The sequence below is a fragment of the Schistocerca gregaria genome, chromosome 2 (assembly GCF_023897955.1).
Source record: "Schistocerca gregaria isolate iqSchGreg1 chromosome 2, iqSchGreg1.2, whole genome shotgun sequence".
NCBI classification, from domain to species: domain Eukaryota; kingdom Metazoa; phylum Arthropoda; class Insecta; order Orthoptera; family Acrididae; genus Schistocerca; species Schistocerca gregaria.
This window is the reverse complement of record NC_064921.1, coordinates 514,616,578-514,630,105: the sequence shown is the minus strand read 5'-3', so window position 1 is coordinate 514,630,105 and position 13,528 is coordinate 514,616,578. Positions and strand designations below refer to the sequence as shown.

General features: G+C 44.6%; 1 non-coding gene across 1 annotated transcript; it reads left to right on the top strand.

Moving 5' to 3' along the window:
* Nucleotides 1-6,150: 6,150 nt before the first annotated feature.
* Nucleotides 6,151-6,227, top strand: Trnas-cga (transfer RNA serine (anticodon CGA)). The gene has a single exon. It is a non-coding gene; the product is annotated as a tRNA-Ser (tRNA).
* Nucleotides 6,228-13,528: the final 7,301 nt, after the last annotated feature.

Sequence of the window (13,528 nt, the reverse complement as noted above, 5' to 3'; positions counted from 1 at the left end):
AAAAACCGTCTCACAATCAACAGGGGCATTGCTATCTCCTGACCACATAGATCAGCTGATTTCCCTCTCCCTGTGGATTTTTACTGTAGAGGAAATTGAAGTATCACGTGTACTCAATTCTCACACATTGGAAGAGCTACACCAAAACACTGAAGACTGCTACCCCTCGGGCAGAGCTGCTACGCTTGTCTCACAGTGGGATGAATCGAGAACAATGGTGCATCGAAGTCTATAGTGGTCTTCTCCAGCATCTTCCGCGGTGTTCATAAATAGGTATCAGTCCAGCACCAGTATTATTGTAGAAATTTTAGGGCTAGTTTTATTTTTCCTTCTTGTATAAATTTTAGACGTTCTCTACAGCCAATTGTGGTTAACACTTTATGTAAATTAAACTTCCCTGTGACTATCTCCAATATTCCAAAATCACGTTAGTTTCTGTTTTTGACAATGCACTTCCTACGTCAAAATATCGGTATTTGTCAACATATAACATAATGTTCAGGCATTATTTATATTATTGGATTTCCAGCACTTGTGTCATGGATACAGCTGTCATCACGTTGTTGTTAGCTATTGAACTCACTATAAGCGGAGGTATACATCGAATTAGCGAAAGAGCGCCTACAGACAAGGCTGCTTATGCAGGAACGAACTTTTCGGCTGGGTTACGATGTGAGCATATTTATAATAACTTAGCAGGTCTTACAAGAGTTGTACTTTTCACCTTGTGCAACGGGAGCAAAGATATATCCAGATACCAAAAGTGTATAAGTGACGTGTAATAATATGCAAATGCCTGGCTGTTTAACTTGCAGCTTGGATGCAAGAACCGTTAAGCTGCCTTCGTTAATTCTCGCAATTACGTGCCCTTGCTGTATTCGGAATTCAATGGATGAAATATTTACGAAAGTTTCTCCAGTTTCATAGGTTCTAAACACCAGTCTGACTAGTTGGCTGGTTGCCATTTCCCTCATTGGTTTTAGAAATTTCAGTCGAGTGTTATCTATTCTTTGTGCCTTGTCTGATCGCAAGTCTTCCACAGCTTTATTTAACTCTGACTGTAGCAATAGATACCAGTATGTCTCCCAAATCGATTTCTATTTCTTCTTCTGTCGCATCATCTGGCAGTTCCTCTCATTCGAACAGGTCTACAGTGTAATCTTTCTACCTATCCGCTCTCTCCTCTACGTCTGAATGTGTAATGATTATTAGTATTTTTTTATTACTACTCTGTATAGATATTGTTTCTCAAAATGATTGTATACTATAGTTTCTACAAACTTACATGTTGACTCAAAATTCTTGACCTCAAGCGTGGCTGACCTGATATAATTTTCTGTAGCTTTTTAGATGACATCTGCCTACAGTGATCCGCATGGAGTTAATTATGAATATCATACCACGAGTTCATCAGCAATAAGTAATCAATTACTAACCGAAACAGCACCAGAATATCTTCATATACTTGCTTTTTTCCTGAAATGTTGGCAATTCATTTTCAGTGGACGTGTGTAACATAATATCGTTTAGCGAGACAGCTATCTACGGAATGTAACTATCTTCTGTTTTTTGTACTCTTGTCACTGACGGCAAAACGAAAAACAAGACAAGGCATGAAAGCTACGTTCACAATTCCTGGGTGATTAAAGCAGGTCACAATTACGGGAGACCCTTATCTGAATTAATAAAGCGCGGAATTTCCAATTGAGTCAGAGCGAGGCCACCGGAGCGAAACACTTTAATTGCGGTTAGTTGGCTAGGCGGATCACTTCAGTCGACCATACAACAAGCAAAGCGGTCTGCCTGTCTGCAGCAGCAGGTATAGTGGGCCACAATCAGAAGCTGTTGGTATATTTTAGATGGTCTCCAAAATAGATCAGTGATGTGAGAAACTGTGATACTGTCGCAAGTTCAAGGTTCGTTTGGTAGGCGTTGCTAGCTCCAAGTACATAAGTTCATTACTCTCTACAATGCGTCATGATCTGTTGATGAGAAGACCTTACAAGTACTCAGATGGTGGCAATGGGCAAGCTCTTGGTGTGAGCAGTCAATCAGCCGCTTCCTCGTGTTGCTTGGATACGAATTCGGCCCAGGTGTCTCACCTGTCCTTTAGCAGTTCTCCTTATATCTCTGCTCCACTTTAAGATAGGGCACACGTAAAGTAGCTTGCGTAGTACGAAGTAGACAAGTTGTGACCCATAGAAGTTACACGGCGTTAGTGTACGACAACGCTCTCATTAACCTTAACATTAGTTTGAACACCTCATTACCTGACTAGGCATTGTCCTGTGGAAGTACTCGTAGTGTGCTCTTGTCTTCCTCTGATCTCTGAATGGACTTACCTAGCCAATTACAGGGTTACAGGGGACCTATAGCTTAACGTTGACTCCGAACCACGGAGCAGTTCGGCAGTTTTCACGTACAAAAACACTGCAAGAGGTGGAAGAGGTGATTAGTAAAAGAAAAGGTATATAAAGGTCGTACCGAAGATTGAGTCGTGTATCTTGAGATTTGTAGGCTGACACCCACTTAGCAAACTATTCATTTTCATTTTTACTTTTGTGAGATCCTCCGTAAACCACTACAGTTCCACCTAATGCTTGTCACGGCACTGTGTAAATGTCGCGATCAGCAAAAACTTGTAGCTTTTACTGAGCTTCTTTCTTAATGAATTTATAAAGAAAACGTCATCTCTCCTGCTCCATCTGCTACATTTTCTGAGCATTTAAAATCTTCTTGGAAGAAAAATGAAGCTCTTCATGTTGTGTTAGTTAATGCTATCCCTTCGTCTGAGAGAGTAAAAGCGGTTTTAATTTTTGCGCTTCTATGCTTCGTTGACAAATTTCGAGCTATGGGAGTAAAACATGATACAGCGCTGCATCGGTGGGATTTAATTGTTGAGGATTTCCCCTCTCAGGAATGACTATTCGGTTTCCTTGTCGGGTCTTGTGACCAAAACGTAACATGTGTCGTCGTACACTACACATACAATGTGCTGTTCCTCGTATACACTATGTGATCAAAAGTATCCGGATACCTGGCTGAAAATCACTTATAAGTTCGTATCGCCCTCCATCTGTAATTCTGGAATTCAATATGGCGTAGGCCCACCCTTAGCCTTGGTGACAGCTTCCACTTACGCAGGCAAATATTCAATTAGTTGCTGGAAGGTTTCTTGGGGAATGGCAGCCCATTCTTCACGGAGTGCTGCACTGAGGAGAGGTACTGATGTCGGTCGGTGAGGCCTGGCACGAAGTCGGCGTTCCGAAACATCCCAAACGTGTTCTGTAGGACTCAGGTCAGGACTCTGTGCAGGCCAGTCCATTACAGGGATGTTATCGTCGTGTAACCACTCCGCCAAAGGCTGTGCGTTATGAACAGGTGTTCGATCGTGTTGAAAGATGCAATCGCCATCCCCTAGTTGTTCTTCAACAGTGGGAAGCAAGAAGGTGCTTAAAATATCAATGTAGGCCTATGCTGTGATAGTGCCAAGCAAAACAACAACGGGTGCAAGTCCCCTCCATGAAAAACACGACCACACCATAACACCACCACCTCCGAATTGTACTGTTGGCAACATACACGCTGGCAGATGACGTCCACCGGGCATTCGCCATACCCACACCCTGTCATCGGATCGCCACATTGTCTACCCTAGCTGGTCACTGCACACAACGTTTTCCACTGTTCAATTGTCCAATGTTTACGCTTCTTGCACCAAGCGAGGCATTTACCGACGCGATATGTGACTTATGAGCATCCGCTCTACCATGAAATCCAAGATTTCACACCTCCCGCCTAACTGTCATAGTACTTGCAGTGGATCCTGATGCAGTTTGTAATTCCTGTTTGATGATTTGGATAAATGTCTGCCTATTACACATTACGACCCTCTTCAACTGTCGGCGGTCTCTGTCAGTCAACAGACGAGGTCAGCCTGTACGCTTTTGTGCTGTACATTCCTTCACGTTTTCACTTCATTCTCAGATCGGAATCAATGGACCGAGGGATGTTTAGGAGTGTGGAAATCTCGCATACAGAAGTATGACACCAGTGACACCCAACACCTGACCACGTTCGAAGTCCGTGAGTTCCTCGGAGCGCCCCATTCGTCTCTCTCACGATATCTAGGCTACTGAGGTCGCTGATATGGAGGTTCTGGCAGTAGGTGGCAACACAATGCACCTAATATGGAAAACGTATGTTTTGGGGGATGTCCGGATACTTTTGATCAGATAGCGTGTGCTCATCGATCTTGTCCCAGCAGTACAATAAATTTGGGATGTTCTATGTGTATACCAGCCTCTAAAAACGAACACCACTGCTTACTTCAGAAACGTGTTTCCGTGTCCATTTGTCTTACTTCATACGATTATGGGATTCATAGTCCTTCTGTGCACCATAAATTGTGGCGTCAGTCATCACATTGGCTACATCATAAACTCAGTACTCAGATTAAGGTCTCTCCTTAAATTAGCGTACTGGTCGCTTTCGAACGCTGTAGAGGCGTGGGACTGATACCAGGAAGTGACCATCCACCAAAGATGTATGTCACGCCAGTGAAGAGATTTGCAAGTGCCCGTCCGTTGTACAGAATCAACGCAGTAAGACAGATCGACTTCAAGACGTTGCAAAACGGCAAAAAAGATCTATCACGTTTCGCGCTACTCTCGACCACTCTGCGAATGAAGATACCATTTTGTTGGTGTACCACTTGTTGCAATGTAAGACGGCATAAGAGGAGTGGTCGTAAAAAGACGCTAAATGACAGAGAAAAGGAACGAGTATTACACCTCGTCAATGACATTCTGTATCAAACCCTATAGCGGTTACTACTGTCGGTGAAGAAATTCCAATTTGAGAGAGCCCCGAGGCAACATTTGAAAGATTCGTGTTAGGAGATAGTCACCTACTTTGTATGATACACGAGAATCTTATACATCACTCTGACCTGTATTAAAGAAGAATCTTAGAGAAACACATGGTGTAAACTTACATCATGAAGAAATTTTATTTATAAAAAATATTTTGTCGGTGGCATCTGTAATGTAGCGATTTACTGTACTGTATGGATTCACTGAGACATAATTTTCCATAGCACAAGTTTATCAGTGATCTGTGTAACAGATCGAGTGCAGACTTCAACTTCTATAGATAACTTTATAAAGCTGGCACACATGAAAAGATACACTGTCTTTAAGAATTACAAAAAGCATTGTTGAGTAAAATAGCGTCCTGTAGGCGGAACAGCGGTGGCAGCGAGAGCGGATCTCAGACGAGTCTCGATCGAGATGCGACAGTGCTGAACCCGATAACGCTAAGGTGAGCAGCTCAGCGGTTCCATTTCGATGGTGAAATGTTTTACGAAGTAGAGAAGAGCTAAGAATTGAATGTTATTGGAGGAAAGGTTTTTGGTATTTAATTCTGATGCAGAAACGATTCAATAACAAAAAGTTATTTCTCACATTGCTTTACGTGTATTTAGCGATTATTGTAGTGTGTTAATTTTCATTGTCCAGTGATGTCGAGTATTATGTAATGGAGACGGTTTGTCAGTCGTATGTCTATGGTGTTAATAAATTTCATCCACTGCTAGTTAACAGATCTTGATTTAATAATTTAAAAATAAAACTTATAGCAGTTTTGTACTTCAGTTGTGACAGGTTTCTGTGATAGGGGGAAGAAAACGAGTAACTATATTAAAAGAAATTCAAACGTTACATTTGCTTCCAGAATGAGATTTTCACTCTGTAGCGGAGTGTGCGCTGATATGAAACTTCCTGGCAGATTAAAACTGTGTGCCCGACCGAGACTCGAACTCGGGACCTTTGCCTTTCGCGGGCAAGTGCTCTACCAACTGAGCTACCAAAGCACGACTCCCGGCCGGTACTCACAGCTGTACTTTTGCCAGTATCCGTCTCCTACCTTCCAAACTTTACAGAAGCTCTTCTGCGAAACATGCAGAACTAGCACTCCTGAAAGAAAGGATACTGTGGAGACATGGCTTAGCCACAGCCTGGGGGATGTTTCCAGAATGAGATTTTCACGCTGCAGAGTTCTGCATGTTTCGCAGAAGAGCTTCTGTAAAGTTTGGAAGGTAGGAGACGGATACTGGCAGAAGTAAAGCTGTGAGTACCGGGCGTGAGTCGTGCTTCGGTAGCTCAGTTGGTAGAGCACTTGCCCGCGAAAGGCAAAGGTCCCGAGTTCGAGTCTCGGTCGGGCACGCAGTTTTAATCTGCCAGGAAGTTTCGTTCCATTTGCTATTTTGAGAAAATTAAATAAGTACTGATTGCGTTTTATTTTTCACGTGTAATTATCTTCACCCTTTTCTTAAATGCCATAATTTTAGAATACTTTTTGAATGCAACGAGTACTAAGAAAATTGTTAGCAAATGAACAGAACGTCTAGCATATAGCGTGTTGTCTTTCTTGACCAGAGGCTTCACACAGTGCAACACTGTTCACTTTCAGCTTATTATGTCGCAACAGCCGATACAGAAAAGATCCGAGCGTCCGTTGCAGGTAGCACGTAATAAAGACTTACTTTCACAACAAATTTGGATGGTGAAATAAATTTGACCTAAACACAAAATGGCTCTAAGTACTATGAGACTTAAACATCTCAAATCATCAGTCCCCTGGACTTAGAACTTCTTAAATCTAACTAACCTAAGGACATCACACACGTCCATGCCCGAAGCAGGATTCGAACTTGCGACCGTAGCAGCAGCGCGGTTCCGGACTAAAGGGCCTAGAACCGCTCGGCCACAGCGGTCGGCGGACCTGAACACATTACCGACGCGTAACATGTAGCCACTGTTAGTGAGCTCTTCCGCAACAAGGTTAGTTTCATTTCATATTGTCAATTTTCTAAGTTCCAAGACAGAAACAGAACAGTTTGATGACTGGAGACGTAGCAAGAGGTGCAACAATTGCCGTTCTACCTTTTCTCAAATGATGCACGGCGTCAAATGTAGCGATGGAGCCTTGAGGAAACTAACCTGCAGTGTGTGCAGGTTGTAGCTCAGGCGGGAGGTGGTTCTCTGATGTTCTCGTGGTGTTTTAGTTGCCATGACTGGGACCTACTCATTCAGGTATGTTGGGAGTGATTTTCGTTCCAGGTTTTACGGAATCCGTGGCGCCCTGTCGCGCCCGAACTTATCCGCCAGATCACCGGATCACAAAAAAATGTCTGGGACTATTTCAGTCAACGGATGCCACATCGCAATTGACAAAGCGCACTTTGGTAACTCTGCGTCATCTAATCATCAATGAGTCTCTTAAAATGGATGTGGGTTACCTGAATAAACTTACCGTCTCTTGAGGTCATTACGAAGGATAGAGGCGTAGTTCCATGGTACTAAAGTGAATTTTTGAGGGTGAATGTTTTTTGTGCCGTGTTCAAATGCACACTCGCTGGTAATTGAAAGAAACACTTTCCTGTCACTAGAAACTGGAAGGACATGCCATAGAATTGGATCAGTTGTTAAATAGGAAGAGGTTGGCTGGTGAGGATGGTAGGAATGTGGTGGTATAACAAAGGACGACTGGTTGATAGCAGTAATTGGATAGGAGTGGATAGTGGGGGACAGAAGAGGGGGTGGAATAGAGGCTGGAATTGGTGACAATAACAGCTGTTAGGAAAAGGAGGATGGGGAAAGAAAGGTGGGTGGGGAAAGAAAGGGATAAGGAAAATATGGGGAGGGGAGGGAGAAGAAGCCCTGATTAGGTGGATTGCGTGGGATGAACCCATAGCTGGTAGGATTGGTAAATGTCGGGATTGTGGGTTTGTAGATGGAGGGATGATGATATGCGTTGGTAAAAGCGCGGCAGCATAGGAGAATTGGAAAGTACAGGGGAGACGATAGGATTATTGAAGTCGAGTTTGTGCATATTGTTTGGAGGTGTTCAATGTGCACGAGGACAGGCGGAATTTGATGAGTTAGTAAAGGATCCTTTTGGGGGAAGGTGAATGAATTCGGAAAGCGAGAGAGAGGGCGTGGTTCTCCAGAATTAGGAGGCACTGATAGAAATTTGTTGAGGCAGAGATACATGCAACGTTCATTTAACAAAGGATAGGACAGATCAAGGATTTATAGGTGTGGAGGACTGTGGAGTGGTGTAACCCCCAAGTTAGACCACTTAGTAGTTTTCGTCTATTGTGGGCATTCTGATGGATGATTAATAGATGAGTTTCCATGTTAGTTACCAATCGATTGTAATTCCAAGATTTTAGTGTATTAGTTAGCTGGACAGCTTGATCTCACGTGGTAGGATAGAATTCATGGAGATGGAAAGTGTAGATTGTGTGTTCTATAATTACTGGCTGTGATTTGGTAAGGTTGATCTTGAGGAGCCATTGGTTATGCCAGGAAGTAACTGACTGAGATGGATTTGAAGCAATCGTTGGGATTTCTGGAGTGTATGATAGAGAGTGAGGAGAGCAGTGTCATCATCATACTGAAGGAGATGGACCAGTGAAGGAATCTAGGATAAACTGGCCATGTAGAGGAGACAGAGGACAGGAGAGAGGATAGAGCCTTGGGACATGCCTGCTATGTGAGAAAAGATACGGTGACAGAGGGAGGACAATTGGAGAGGAAGTGGGCAATAAGGTGAACATAATTAATTGTAAGTGCATAAGTCTGGAATTTTAAAAGGAGACTGAAATACCATGCACGGTTGAAAGCTTTCTCTAGGTCGGTTGGAGACAAAAATAGCGGATTTACAGGTGTTGAGCTGGTGTGAGTGGAGATGCATAAGGTGCAGGAGCTGGTTATCAGAAGAGATGGTGGGACGGAAGCCATACTGGTTAATGGGAAGGAGGCACTGTTGGTTCATGTGTTGATGGATATGTCGGCAGACGACTGCTTCGACCTTGCTGAACACTGAGATGTGGTAGACAGGGAGGCAGGAGGAGGCATCAGTAGGTTTTGCTGTCGTTTAAGGAAAAGTTGGATCTTGGAGGTTTTCCACAGGTCAGGTTAGTAACCTGTGAAGACGATAGTGGTCTAAAGAGTTTCAAAGGTGATGAGATAGGAGAGCGGCCATTCCTTTAGGTGTTAATATATGATGCAGTCGTGACCAGTGGATGTGTTGTGTTTGCTGTGTTGTTTTGTGTCATGTGGTTCAAATGGCTCTGTTCACTATGGGACTTAACATCTGTGGTCATTAGTCCCCTAGAACTTAGAACTACTTAAACCTAACTAACCTATGGACATCACACACATCCATCCCTGAGGCAGGATTCGAACCTGTAACCGTAGCGGTCATGTGGTTCCAGACTGAAGCGCCTAGAACCGAACGGCCACACTGGCCGGCCTGTGTCATGTGCTGTGATTGGTGTATTTAAGTCTTTATGTGGTATGTTGTCCGAATACTGGAAACTAGGAGCGTGGGGTGGGGCACCAGTGTTAGTATTGAAGTCGAAAGAGGTACATAGATGCTCTATTGGCGCCTGTGGGACGAACACAGGACAGATCTTCATTGTATAGAGATGCTGAAACAACCTGTAAATGTTTTATTTTCCTTTGACTCATGTGGTACAGGTGTCTGTCGTCCCGCTCACGTCGAATCCTGGTCAATCGGCTGTTTGGTGGCTCTGCTTCGCTGAGGATGCAGCGTTGTTGCCTGAGAATCACTGCCGACGGTCATTGGGAGACAGGCTACTGCTGCAACAAACTTTTCGATAATTGTCACGTGCCGGCCTCCAATGACAAGTTGCACTTGGGCCACATCGACCCACTCCTGTGACGGCAGAAGACAGATGCTGATGGGTGGATGTCCCCTGTAACAGATGTGCTGCTACCCTCCAGCCTCCAGGAAGTTGACCATATTTCTGGAAGACCTGACCTGGCCTACTGAGTCTCTTGTGAACTTAGAGGGTCAAACTGTGACTCCACCACAGACTGGAACTGTGTTCCTCCATCTGAAGCTTCATGTGACCATGTGTGTTGGGCACCTCCATTGTCCAAGAAAGGTGTGACGCTAGCATTACTTGACTACCCCTTATTTGTACTTGTCATTGCGTATACGTTTTATGAATGTGTCTCTCCAAGTCATGTACTGCCACACATTAGGTTAACTCCAGCGCACAGATTTTGATAATGGTTTGTGGCAAGAGTTACTCGCTATCCCGCTTCGCATGTCGTTTCAGCAACTCTTGCACCCATGTCAGATCGACAGACTTTGCTATTTCACACTGCACGAAGTTATTATAGGCAATCCAGCGCCTGACTTAAGAGTACGAATGCAGTCCAATGCAACAAATTCACACTAAAATTTACCCTATGTGTTGACACTGCTGCAGTACGTTTGTGGATGGTAAGGAAGAGGAAGTAAACAAAATGAGGGTCATCAAGGATGGAGAACCTGTTGGAGAGATAGGATGCAAAGTGATCAGCTTTGGTCAGGCTGTCAGGTAAGGGTGGTTGTTGTGGAGCAGTAGATAGTGAAGTACGGCATTACTGCCAGTGAGTTGATGGAATGCTTTCCAGCACTTACAAGCGTTAGTGAGGAATGTAGTATTGAGTATGGTGCATGTCTGGCGGCAGTTCATGCGTTTTGTAGCATTTAGGAAGTTCCTGCTGTGTCACTATATTTGCCAGTGGCGAATGAGTGTAGTCTGGTCACAAATCATTAGGAAGGAGCATTATAGACGATGCCATTCTCGGAGAAGGGTATAGCTTGTGGGAGAGTAGAGCAATGAAGATATATGGCCTTGTTAAGAATGTGGAAGGACAATGTACCCAACAGCGTCTGGTGTGGAAAGGCCATGACATGAGAGATATTTCTGGGTTGCTAGACAGTTAAGATGTGGCTTCCAGTCTGGGTATCTATGGATGCCTGATAGGCATTCCAGTTGGCATGGGAGTTGTCATAGACAAATTTTGAATGTAAAGTTGGATGGGGCACATGAGCATGAGGTTGTGTTTAGGAGATGGTGAGGAGAACAGGTAAGTGGCCACTTCCAGTTGCATTGAGCACTTGTGCAGTGAGGTGTGCAAGAAAGTTGGGAGATGTGAGGCCAATATCTGGGGTGGGGTTCCCTTCAGGACAGGTGTGCTGTGGTATGGGGACAACGTCACCTTGGACAGAGTCTGTACACTGATGCCACTACAGGAGTTCTGCAGGAAATCTACTATGGATGTTGAGGTCAGTGACAAAAATATAGGTGGAAAAGGTTACGGTCAATGTGGGTGAAGAAATCGTAAGTTATGGGATTATTATGTCGAATGTGGTCAGTAGGACAGGTAACAGATTTTTTAAGAAGAGGTTAAGGATAAGGTGTTCAGTGATATTATTTAGTAATGGTTGTGGCCAATCAGGTAATCTTTTATGGTGGCCGATTGCAATGCTACCTCTGGCAAGGGGAATGTGATTATTTATATGGTGAAGGATATAGGGAAACATTTGAATGGTGTGATATGGTTTGATGAATGTTCTACTAAGGTTGAAGACATCAACATTGTGCTGGAGTAGGGTATGCATGAAAAGAGGTTTGTTCATGGGTAGGTAGAAGATGTTGTGATATAGGATGACACTCTGATAGTAGCTTACAGGGTGGCTTGTGTGGGTTAGGGAATGGAGAGTTTAAAACGAGGGTATCGAGATGCGTGAAAACATAGTGGACTTGGTTTCAGGAGTAGGTGGCCTGGATACCAAGGTGGGAAACAGAGCAGGCGACATCAGAAATTTGTTGTAGGATATGCGGTCATAGGTAGAAATGGATATTTTGGAGGACAATGGTGAGGAATTTGATGATGTCTTTGGCAGTCGCCGATGGGCAGAGTGAATTATTGGGATGGATAGGATGGACAGGTACTGCTAATTCCGGTTTGGCAGTTGGTAGTTTAGGCTTGTACTTGGAGTAAATGGGTGGGTATCATTGCAGGTGTTACAGGTGGAAGGGGAGGCGAGATTGGAACATTGTCTGAAGAAGAATGAGTCTTTACATTGAGGACAGATGGGGGGATGTTAACTTTTCAGATTGTGGTGGTCATTATAGACAGGTCATTTTTGGCAACAGAATTACTGGGTGTGGTGGGGGTGGTAAGGGGGAGATTTGGACGATTATAGCGTAAATCAGGCTCACTGTGTGAGGTGGCGATTGGTGGAGGTGACACTCTCTGTGAAGACTCGCATGAGGTATATGGGACTTAAGTCATTGCAGATATGGCAGGCTTTGTGGATGTATAATGTAGAATTGAATTTGAGTTCATAAAACACTCCCCCTAACTCTATTCGACCACAGTACTCAATAGCGGTCGTCGATAAGTGGGCAGTGCATTTATGTATATCCGATTTTGACTCCACTCTCGATGGCTCTGGAACACCACATTGTGTGCTTTAGGCTTTCTGGGAAATAAGTATTTACCTCGTTGTCAGTGTTGATATCTCCTCTGCTGAGATCTCAGGGCAGTCTTCGTCATCACATCAGTGAAGGTGGGGACGACGAGGAGGCTGTGATTGCCTGTGTGTGGAGGTTGTGCTCAAGGGAGTGAGGAAAGCATGAACGCCAGAAGTAAAATGTGGGATTTTGAGGAGATCCGACTGGAGGTTGCGAATCGTCGATTTGATGAGGACAGATTCTTCGTGGGGGATGATTTGGGTCGTGTGAATGTGGAAGATATATTTTCGTATTTCTGGAATGAGGGATTTGGCATTTGGGAATCTGGGGTTATGTTGGAGAGAAGGAAATTGGAAAAGACCTGGTATGAAGGTGCAGGAAGGGGGGGGGGGGGGGGTGATTTTCTGTGGGTTCGGTAGGTTTTCAGTTTGTGGTTTTATGGTTATGGTGCTAGTAGTGGGGCCTATGTTAGGACATTCTTGTGGTCTTTTGGTGATTGTGAGATGTGGTGGGGTTGGGGAATTGGAGTAGGTGGGATGTGGTGTGCTGCAGTTCGTTGCAGTAGAGTTCTGTATGTACAGTCATATTTTGATTGCAACGTGGTTTCAGGCAAGTTGTTATTCTAGATGGAGTGGCAGGGGATGCGCTATAGATAAAGAATGAGGTAGAAGATGTGAAAGAGGTCGTGGGAGGAGCAAGGTAGGCAACGGAAGCGACTGCAGATTGCGTCGATACATCTAGAAGGGGGGGGGGGAGTAGGGGAGTGCATATGGGATGATGGATCAGAGGATCTTCTCCACGTAGTGACATTGAAAGCAGAGGAGGGGTGGTGTAAAAGACGGAGGTCGCTGGGGTGTCTATTGTGGGTCAAAGGAAACAGGGAACAAAAGGGCGATGATAATTACCACGGCGGAGCGTCACCGGTGTGGCTGGGGATGACGACAGCGACGTCCGGTGTGATGTGATGACAGCATATGAGGATGGCGGCTCCAGCAGCGGCGATGAAGACGGAGGAGGCGGCGGCGAGTAGATTGTGACGGTGGCGGTAGCGGCGACAGCTTTGTAGAAGAAGAAGGCAGAGAGACGGCTGCTGCAGTGGCTAAGACGATGGGTAGACGGCTGCAAATGACGGTTATGGCGATAAGAAAACGGTAAATGCAAGGAGATGACGCGCATACA